At 35.0% G+C, this 11452-nt stretch overlaps 1 long non-coding RNA gene across 1 annotated transcript; it reads right to left on the bottom strand.

The window, feature by feature from the left end:
* Positions 1-397: 397 nt before the first annotated feature.
* On the bottom strand, positions 398-3576 carry LOC133789903 (uncharacterized). The gene is made up of 3 exons (XR_009873776.1): positions 3402-3576; positions 3270-3326; positions 398-476 (listed from the first exon to the last, which is right to left on the bottom strand). It is a non-coding gene; the product is annotated as an uncharacterized LOC133789903 (long non-coding RNA).
* Between the last annotated feature and the right edge of the window lie 7876 nt (positions 3577-11452).

Genomic DNA, 11452 nt, shown 5'->3' with positions numbered 1-11452 from the left:
ATATGATATATAAAATAAAATGAGAATTAACATAAAAATACATAAACAATTTACCTCCAGATGTGCAAGTATTCTTTGTTTCGAGGCATTTGATACTTTTGACCATTGAGGACAGTCCGGATCTGTGTACTGTCGAACAAGTAATCCGAGCTCTCTTGAGAATTTTGAGCTGTAATCTCCGATCTCTTTATATGTTCTCCCCCGCACATCCCACTCGAGAGGGAGAGGACACCCCAACTGTTCCCTTTTTTCCCGCGTGTTCAATCCTTTATGGCGTCCACGTTTGTTTGGAGGCGCTATTGTATGCAAATTCAATATTTTAAAATTAATATGGATTAATTATTAAAATTTAATGAGTATATCAATGTCTAAAGTATTACCTCGTTCACAATCCGCTGGGATATCTGACGGTCCACATGGAGGACCGCATCCTCCACCATCACCCCCGTGAGATCGAGCAATAACATCAGCCATATCTGTCAAATTAATCGATATTAAAATTGCATTTATTGGTTAAAAATAACTATATAAAATTAATTATTGTTAAAAATAATTACTTCAACATATTATAAATTTACCACTTAATAATCACTATAATAATCTTCACTATCATCATCGGTTTTTATGTGTTCATCTTCCTCTTCATCATCTTCATATTCAACTTCCTCCTCCTCCTCCACTTCCTCTTCCTCCTCCTCCTCTTCCTCTTCCATTTCCTCCTCCCTCTCCTCCTCAATTGCAACATTATCTATCTCAACAAATTGTAATGGAGCCCTCGTACGTTCAAAGCTGATTTGTGGCAACGGTCCAAGATCAACGAATAATTGGAAATTAGAGGAACTAGTGTCGTGCATAACATCTACTTCTATATCCTCCGCTTGTTCTTCAACTAGTGGGATGTCCCACACATTTCTGTGATGCACTTCTTGGACGACTTTCCAATGAGATTTATTTTTAAGGTCATCAATGTAGAAAACTTGGTTAGCTTGAGTTGCTAAGATAAATTTATCATCTTTGAAGGCCTCCGAACTGGTTTTGATACTCGTTATGCCATCTCATATGTTGAGCAATGTGCCTCGATGCATATTTTCGCATTAACCTAGGGGTTAAAGGAAAATAACGCATCACTTTATGAGGCACTTTCTTTCCCTTGGTGTTCTTGTCCACCCATCGATCCTCCCCACAAACAGGACATTTTCTTTTTCCAGCATGTTCTTTCCAAAACAGGGCGCAATCATGCTTGCAGACATGGATTGACTCGTAGCCCAATCCAAGTTTCCGCAACAACCTTTTCGCTGCATAATGCGATTTTGGAAGCATATTTGGGGCTGGAAATGCATCATGTAACAACTCCAGCATTCCATCAAATATTTTTTTGGGAATTTCGCCCAACACTTTGAAATGCATTAACTTCACTAGGAAATTCAATGATGTGTAATTTTGACACCTAGGGAATAATGGAGCCTCGATCTCAGCAAACAAATCGTTATAATGTTGCCCACCCTTGTAGTCCGTTGTAGGTATCTCTTGATCGCGCTCATTCTCTTCATATTCATCATTGTCATTTTGCGTAACATCATTGAGAACATCCATCATTTCATCTTCATCATTTTGATTTATCACTTTCCTCATTGGTATTATTTCATCCTCTCCATGCCAATGCCAATTGGTATATTTCCGTAGAAAACCATTTACAAAGAGATGATTTTCTAATACATCAATCGTCTGAAATTCAACGTTGACACACCTCCTACACGGACATTTCACCAATCCCCTTGAGTTAACGCACTGCCGAGCTCTTTGGAGAAAATCCATCACACTAGCCTCATACTCATTGGATAATCGATCTGTCAAATTAATCCAGCTCTTGTCGATCGACATTGTATGAATGTAGCACTGCATGGAACACTAATCATCAAACTTACAATCAAGTTGTGTGTGTTTCCTAATTCAGAGAGAGGCAAATTTAAATGTCTTCAATGACTCACCATCTCTAAACGGGTCTAAGGCTTCTTGTGATGAACACTAAAAAAATAAAAAATTATCACTAGGTGATAATAACACACTATCATATCTTTGGTAATAACACACTAAAAATAAAATAAAATAAAATATTGTTTTTATAATGTCTTATGCTCTTTGAAGTTAATTATGTTGTTTTATGATATCTAACTATAATATATTTGAGTGTAAATATTATTAAAATTATTTAAATTTGACATATTTTTTTCTAACTTCAAATATTAATTTTAATTTTAATAATGATTAAAATTATGTTTAAAATTGGTTTTCTAATAATATATTTGTTAATTTTATTTAATCAGAACTAACAAATATTATTTTTTACATATTAATTCAGTATTTATTAAATTACATATTTTACTTATTCTTTATTGAATAGTTTTATTAATTTAAACAAAATTTCTAAGATTTGTTTAAAATTTATTTAATTACTTTAGGATTTAATTATTACTTAAATTATTTAATTAATGTTTATTTTTATTAAAATTTAGTTGCATAATGTTAATGTTAATTTTATTTAATCTTAATTAAAAAAATATATTATTTTACTTATCAATTCACTATTTATTAAATTAGAAATTTTATTGAGTACTTCTACTAATATTCACAATATCTCTAAATTTTACAATTCTATAAAAAATTCGGCAGCATAACGACTATATTTTCATCTATCCCAAAATTTAAAATCCTGCAAATAACACATAAAAAATATCCAGACCCAGATCATGCAAAGAGTAATACAAATACATTTTAAATGACTATATAATTTATAATTATTAGTCTAAATTTTATTAATTATTCAATTTTCTAAGCAAAATATCAAAATTCTACTAAAAATTAACAACAACAAATCATCAATATTTATAAAATCTAATTTTTTACTACTAACATAACCAAAAAAATTAAAATTGACAACAACAACATACTAACATTAGCACCAAAATTTTCAAATTAACACTCAAATATTTAATATGTTTACTAATATGTTTAATATACATAATTTTCACCAAAACAACATAGAATCTATTTTAATAAAAAAAATACTAATTAATCATATAACAATTTTCTAATTCCTAATCTCATTTTTACTAATAAATATTTTTAAAACCTAAAAATAAATACATTCTCTCTAATATAATAATTTCAGATTTTTATTAAAATTAATATTATTTTATTTATATAAAAAAACATAAATTATTCAAAAATTGAAATTAAAAAAAAAAAAAGAAAAATTAAAAACAACTTACCAACACCTTCAATTCCTTGCAATCTTTCTCTGTAGTTCAATAAAAACCGCACCCAACCTTCAAACAAAAATTACAAAAATACATTACCATTTAATAATATATATATATATTAAATAAAGAAATAAACCTTACCTTTAACAAATAGAGAGAAACCCCATCACTTTTGGAGATTTTTGGGCTTAAAATCGAAATTTTTGGGAAGAAAATGGGGGTTTTCGGCGGAGAGAGGCGGACGGCACGGAGAACCAGAGGAAAAACCAGAGAGGAAGGAGAAGGGGGTTCGTGGCTGGTAGGCATATTTATAAACCCTATATCGAGAACATGTTCTCGGTATAGGAACTAACCCTATTCCAGAACCGCGAAAATGTCCCGCGCATCTGAAATATCTATACCGAGAACATATATTTCGGTAGAGTGTTCTCGGTATAGAACCTTTTTTTTGTAGTGTGATATTTTTGAACAAATAATTACATACATATTTTTTTTATATATTTTGATGAAAATACGAGTTTTGAAAAATGAAAATGGTGATTTTAATGATATAATTGGTTGCTGGAATTGTTGTAAAAAAAATGTGAAGTTGTATTTTAATAAAAGAAATTTGGTGAGTATCTTAAAATAAATTAATATGCTAAACTATGGAAATATTAAAAGTGGTATTTTTAATATAACATGGGTGTTCATTTTAATAGTTATGATTTTTCTTTATTTTGATTAAGAAAAATGTTGAATTTAGTTCACTTGTCAATTTTAAGTAAATTAAATTATGGCTGAAAGTTTAGTTAAATATTTATAAAAATAATCATTGGATTTTTCACATATGAATTTATTCTATTTTAAATTTAATCTTTAACAATAACACAAGTAAAAATGTATTTTTCCAAATCTAAAAATTAGATTTTTTTCTCACATCAATTATGTAATTCTATTAATTTAAATTAAATTGTTATTTTCTAAGGAAACATTATAATTATAAGTATTTTAAATAATTTAAAGCCTTTGTTATTTCTATGTAATCTGAAAATAATAAATAGATCTATATACTTTTTAATGGCTAAATAAATATTTTTTATGAAATAAAAATAATGTCTTGAGAGATTTAATCAACCTAGTAATTTTACGAAGATAAATAATGGTAAACAAAGCATATTACAAGTTTATTATTTTTGAAACCGATAGAAGTAAGACGCGTAGAATTATCGTTTTAAACGCCACATTTACGCAATGTTCCCATGTATGCATGTCGCATGCAAATTCACTTTTACGTTAAAAAATATGTCTAATATGCAACCATGTAGTTTTTATAGAAAGATCATGCATGCAATATAGGTAGAATGTGCATTATTCTTTTATGACCTTATGTGTAATTATGCATTTTTGTATGTTGTGAGTAACTCTCACCATGTGTGCATGGCCCCTGCACACATAAGTTATATGAGTGGGCAAAATAGAGTTTATGTGATGCTAAGGAATGTTATTTTGATTATGGTATAGGCTCGTTGAGAAGTTTTCGTTTTACTTAGCTTGGACCTGAGGTAAGGAAGTTAGATAGAATTTTGTTTGTCTATGCTATGAATGGTAAGATTGTTGCTATGAATTAGAATGTATTAATTTATGTGTTATGAATCATGAAATGCTTTGTTATAATGATGTGAGTGGATTGTATGTCATTTTGAATGTTGTTTGATATGAATGGATGTTAGCGTGATGAACACGACACATCAAAAAGGGGTTGCTATGGATATGAAGACTAAACCCGAATTACTAAGGATATGAAGACATAACTCCAAGGGCGGACACGCTGAGGTTATTCAAGGACCATTAATCCTGTTTACCTCAAAAGGGTGACATGGAGAAGTTAGCGGGCCATGTTCACAAGGAAATGTTTATGATGATGTTATGATGTTTATGGTATGGCGATGCTATGATGATGTTAATGTTGACGTGATTTTGTTTATGTTTATGATATTGACACCATTATGACAATGATGATGTGATGTATAAAGATGGATGATTGTGTTTGTGATTTGTTGTATCTTACTTGTTTGTTGTTTGTACTTCCTTACTGGGCTTTTAGCTCACCCCCTTACTTTCCCTTCCAGGTAGCAAATAGGTTTTCTCTATGGCACGCGTGGTGATGTGGGGAGTTCTGTCATCCTGGTGTGTATGGTGTGGGGGCATCCTATGGACGAGAAACGATCAGTTTAAAACACCAATTTCTAAAGAACAATGGTATGTTATTTTTAACTTTTAGAACTTATCAGTGGGACTTGAACTTTAATTATTTTTGTTTTAAAAATGTTTCATGAAAACTATTATTTTCTTTTTATACAATTGGGCCTAACTTGCATGTTTTAGCAAGATCCCACTGAAATTTTTATAATAAGTGATTTTTCTCCTATACATTCATGAGTATGCAAATATTTTACAAAGTATTAGATTAGGGCGTTTTACAAATGGTATCAGAGACATGTTGTCCATGTTTCCAAATACCCTCCCCATACACGCGAAATACGGGAAATCTCACCTCACCGCGTCGTAAGTATTTGTTCTATATGTTATCCTTTCCTTTCTACTTTTAAATTTTGTAGTTTTGTAATTGCTGTGTAGAAAGTATGTCCCTAGTAATTAGGACTTCTAGAAATAAACTTCTCGATGAGTTCAGTGGAATCTCAAGGGTTCATATAGATGATGTAAATGCAGAGATGAGTGGATATGAGCTTCCCGAAAGATGTTTGTTGAGAATGAACACATTTAATGGATGAGATGCATCATAGGAAATCGCAAGTATGACACTATCAAGTTTAAAGTAAAGCGAAGAATGGATTACGTTAATTATAATATAACTGGACACTATCAAGATCAAAGGACACATAAGCTTTGCGACACGATTGTTAATATAGACATAGGTTAGGGAGTTTACTCCATAACATTATCTTGCGAGGTGATGTTGTTAACTAGATAGATACGTTGAGTAGTAGAGGAGCACACAAAGTGGACACGCCACAATATTTAGTAACAAACAACAGAAAAATCTCAATGGAGTAAATTGAGACTATGGAGGCGGAGAGGCGAGTAAATCCACGATAACATAGTTCAACATAGAGGACAATGACAAGCTACGAACTGACACAACAATGAGGATAAGTAATGAGTTGCGACATGACAAAATAAGACAAAGGCTACTAGTGCAGACTAAGAATTTCCAAGGATAACAAGATAATTAGCAATCCTAAAAGTGGATGCTAGAATTTGGTGGGACATGGTTAAGAAGACACACACTTTAGACACCATGATCTGGGCTGACTTTGTACAAGTTTTCAGCAAAAAGTACTACAATGATATAGTACTAGCAACTAGAGTTAATGAGTTTGTGACACTGACACAAGGTAGTCTTCCAGTCACATAGTATGCCTAGAGGTTTGACAGACTGGCAAGGTTTGCACCTGAGATAGTCTCAACGAGGTCATGAGTGTTTAAGGATTCATAAGGGGACTGAAGCCTATGATTGCAAGAGATGTCAAAATGACCAGTATAGAGCTAGTTAGCTATGCTGCGATTCTAGACAAAGCTTTAGACACTGAATACATGAAGAACGGTATATGGAAGGACAGTGCTGCAAGTATAGAGACTAATAAGAGTAAAGTCTTTCAAGAGAGTAACAAGAGGAGGCCTAATAGGGTCAAAATAGTGGCACTTACAAAAGGCCCAAAGTCGCAGCTCCCAATGGAAATCACAACAACCGTAATAGTCGAAATGATGATTAAAACCATGGGAATCACCGAAGCAATAAAGTTGAGCACCCCTAGCTATCCTAAATGCTTGAGACGACATATGGGAGAATGTCAAGGCGACACCAACAAATGTTACAAGTGCGATCAGGAAAGACATCTGAGGAAGGATTGCCCACAATGGAAAGCGGGACAGAATAGTAACAGCAACCTAGTGCCAGCACGGGTTTTTGCCTTAACTCAGAATGAAGCGGCCAACAACAACACCATAGTCACAGGTCAGCTCCCTATATCTGGTACGATGTGTAGAGTCCTTACTGAATATGGAACGACTCATTCTTATGTTTCCATGAATGTTATCGATAAACTTAGTATGCCTTATAAACTATTTGAGCATAACTTTAGTACAATGTTGTCGTCGGGAGACATGATGTTGTCAAATAAGTAATTACCGTCAACGCCTGTAATGGTAGAGGACAGGGAGTGCCCAGTAGACCTTATAGAACTTAGTATACCAAATTATGATGTAAAATTTTGCATGGATTGGTTATCCGAACATGGAGCTACAATAGACTGTTGGAGGAAGACTGTAGGGTTCAGGCCAAAAGAAGAAGAGGTCATATCCTTTAGAGGAGAAGTAGGGTTTTCGAACACCCATAATATCTGCATTGGAAGCACGAAATATGATGCAACATGGTTGTTCAACATTTCTGGCTAGCGTGGTGGATAAATCCAAGGAGCCAGAACTAAAACCGAAAAATGTGCATATTATTTGTGAATTCCTGGAGGTGTTTCCCGAGGAATTACAAGGACTACCCCCGGATAGAGAAATCGAGTTTGTAATCAAGCTTGCACCAGAAACAACACCGATCTCTAAAGCTCCCTATCGAATGGCTCCTGCGGAGTTAAAGGAACTTAAGAACTAGCTACAGGAGTTGTTGGATAATGGGTTCATAAGACCTAGCCATTCGCCATGGGGAGCACCAGTCTTATTTGTGAAAAAGAAGGATGGGATTATGAGAATGTGCATTGATTACCGAGAACTCAATAAGGTCACCATTAAGAATAAATATCCTTTGCCTAGGATAAATGACCTTTTTGATCAACTACAAGGGGCAGCAGTATTCTCGAAGATTGATCTGCGATCCAGGTACAATCAGTAGAAAGTGAAAGAGGGAGACATTCCAAAAATGGCTTCCAGAACTCACTACGGGCTATGTCTTTTAGATTCACTAACGCCCAGCCAACATTTAGGGACATGATGAGCCGGGTATTTAAGGATTTCTTGGACAAGTTTGTGGTAGTGTTCATAGATGATATCCTCATTTACTCAAAGACCAAGGAGGAGCACGAGGAGCATTTGAGGTTGACTCTGAACAGATTGTGAGAACATCAGTTGTATGACAAGTTCTCTAAATGTGAGTTTTGGCTGGAACAGGTAACCTTCCTAGGGCATATAGTGTCTAAGAATGGGATAGCAGTAGACCCATCGAAGATCGAGGCCATTAGAGACTGGCCCCAGCCAAAGAATGCCTCAGATGTTCGGAGTTTCTTAGGGTTGGCAGGTTATTATAGGAGGTTTGTAGAAGGTTTCTCAAAGATCGCCACCCCGTTGACCAACTTAACCCACAAACATTAGAAGTTTGCATGGACTGAAAAATGTGAAGAGAGTTTCCAGACCATGAAGGATAAGTTAATTTCTGCACTTATCCTTTGTGTTCCCACTGAGGTTGGGAAATTTGTGGTGTATTGTGATGCATCAAAGAATGGCTTGGGATGTGTGTTGATGCAAGATGAGAAAGTAGTAGCTTATGCTTCCAGAAAACTCAAGGATTATGAGCAACGTTATCCCACCCATGACCTTGAATTGGCAGCAGTAGTGTTCGCACTAAATATATGGAGACATCACGTATATGGGGACAAGTGCGAGATATACACTGACCACAAAAGTCTGAAATAATTTTTCACACAAAAGGAATTGAACATGAGGCAGCGAAGGTGGTTGGAATTGGTGAAGGACTACGATTGTGAGATTCTATACCACCCAGGCAAGGCCAATGTGGTTGTAGATGCTTTGAGTAGGAGGGGACATGGGAATGTCTCAGCACTACGTACAATAGAGTTGCCTCTCTAGAAAGAGATCATAAATGCCGGCATCAAAATTGTGACGGGAAGTTTGGCAAACCTCACATTGCAATCCTCCCTATTAGAATAAATTCGAGAAGGACATAAATTAGATGAAGCCTTAGTAAAGCAAGAGGCTTTGCTACAAGAAGGTGGCAGCAGCGATTTCGCAATATCTAGTGGTGGATTGTTGAGATACAAGGATAGGATCCGTGTGCCTGACAATTCTGAAATTAAGGAACATATTATGAAAGAAGCGCATACAATGCCTTATTCCTTGCACCCAGGGTCCACGAAAATGTACCAAGACCTTAAGGCGTTATATTGGTAGGATGGAATGAAGAGGGACATTGCAGAGTTTGTTGCTAGATGTTTGACATGCCAACAAGTCACAGCGGAACACCAAAGGCCAGCAGGGTTGCTTCAACCGCTCTACATTCCTGAATGGAAATGGGAGGATATAACAATGGATTTTGTGGTAGGGTTGCCTAGAACCACCAAGCAGCACGACTCAGTGTGGGTGATAGTAGATAGACTCACTAAGTCTGCCCATTTTCTGCCAGTGAAGACCACATACACAGCAGGCCAATATGCTGAATTGTACGTAAGTGAGATAGTGAGACTCCATGGGGTGCCAAAGTGAATAGTTTCTGATCGTGGGTCATTTTTACATCAAACTTTTGGAAAGGGCTACAAAGAGCTATGGGATCAAGACTAAAGTTTAGCACCGCTTTTCATCCTCAGGCCGATGGCCAGTCTGAGAGGACTACACAAATTTTAGAAGACATGTTGAGGTGCTGTGCTTTGGACTTTTCAGGAGTCATGGAACCGATATTTACCTCTAATGGAGTTCTCATATAATAACAGTTACCAATCTACTATTGGGATGGCTCCCTATGAGATGCTTTATGGGCGTAAGTGTAGATCTCCTTTGCACTGGGATGAAGTTGGAGAGAAATAGATTTTAGGCCCTGAAGCAATTAGGGAAGCCAGTGAGGCAATTGAGAAGATTCGCCAAAGGATGCTTACCGTGCAGAGTAGGCAAAAGAGCTATGCTGACCTTAAGAGAAGGGACATCGAGTTTTCAGTGAGCGAGTTTGTTCTCTTGAAAGTCTCGCCAATGAAGGGTGTTATGCGCTTTGGAAAGAAAGGGAAGTTAAGCCCTAGATATATAGGTCCATTTAAGATTTTGGATAGAGTAGGGCAAGTTCCGTACTGTTTGGCACTACCCCTAGTATTAGCTAAAACGCATAACGTCTTTCACATCTCGATGTTGCGTAAGTATGTGTCAGACCCCTCTCATGTTTTGAGTTATGAGCCATTACAACTGAAGCAGGACCTGAGTTATGATGAACATCCTGATCACATTATAGAAAAGGGAATCAAGGAACTGAGATCCAAAAGGATTCCACTAGTTAAGGTCCTGTGGAAGAATAGTACGGAACGATAAGCAACATGGGAGTTGGAGGAAGACATGAAAGAAAGATACCCTGAATTATTTAAGGAGGGTATATTGTAGTGCACCAAAATTATTATTTTTTAGTTATTAAATTTTTTGTGTTTTATTTTATTTAATTGTTTAGTGTTGTGATTTATTTTATTTAATTGTTAAGTGTGTGATTATTTTATTTGATTGTTAGAATTTTTTGGTAGAATGTGGTGAAATTATTTGTTAAATGATATTTATTTATTTTTATTTTAAAATGTGATTATTTGAGTTTTGGTTGAATGAAATAAGGTGCAGGGTAGGTAGTGATGCACCCTAGCGATTTAGTGTGTGCAAGTGTATGGTAGCATGGTACACATGTGTAGAATTTTCTACATACTTTAAAGTTTCCTTTTATTGTATTTATTAAATTAAAAAAATAAAAAGAAAAGGGAAATGTGGTCTTGGACGTGTAGTGTAGTGGGAAAGGGTTGGATGTTTACCATTTTTGTTGGGTGATATTTTGATAAAATAGGTAAGGGTATTATCATCTTTATTTCCTACCATGAATGATAAAATCAAAATAAATAAAAAAAAATAGAAAATAGGAAACTTACCTCTTCTCTTAATTGAACCATTATGGGAGGATTAGGATAAAGGGGGAATGTATTGGAGAAGAGAGCATTATGCTCTTGGGCTGCCAAAATTAGAGAGAGAAAGAGGAGAAGGAAGAAAGGAAGAATAAGGAGGAGGGAAGACGAAGTCTAGGGTATGCCTTCTTTGTGTTTACGCTTGTCTATTCTCTTCTTTTGATTCTAGTAATATTGACTATGTTTTTATTGTGTGTAGTTGAATCTCTTCTTCTTCTCATGGTAGATTTCGAAAAACCCTAGGCTTGAACA

Source organism: Humulus lupulus, chromosome 7 (assembly GCF_963169125.1).
Source record: "Humulus lupulus chromosome 7, drHumLupu1.1, whole genome shotgun sequence".
NCBI lineage: Eukaryota > Viridiplantae > Streptophyta > Magnoliopsida > Rosales > Cannabaceae > Humulus > Humulus lupulus.
The sequence above is the reverse complement of the archived record's forward strand: the minus strand, read 5'-3'. Positions and strand labels throughout refer to the sequence as shown.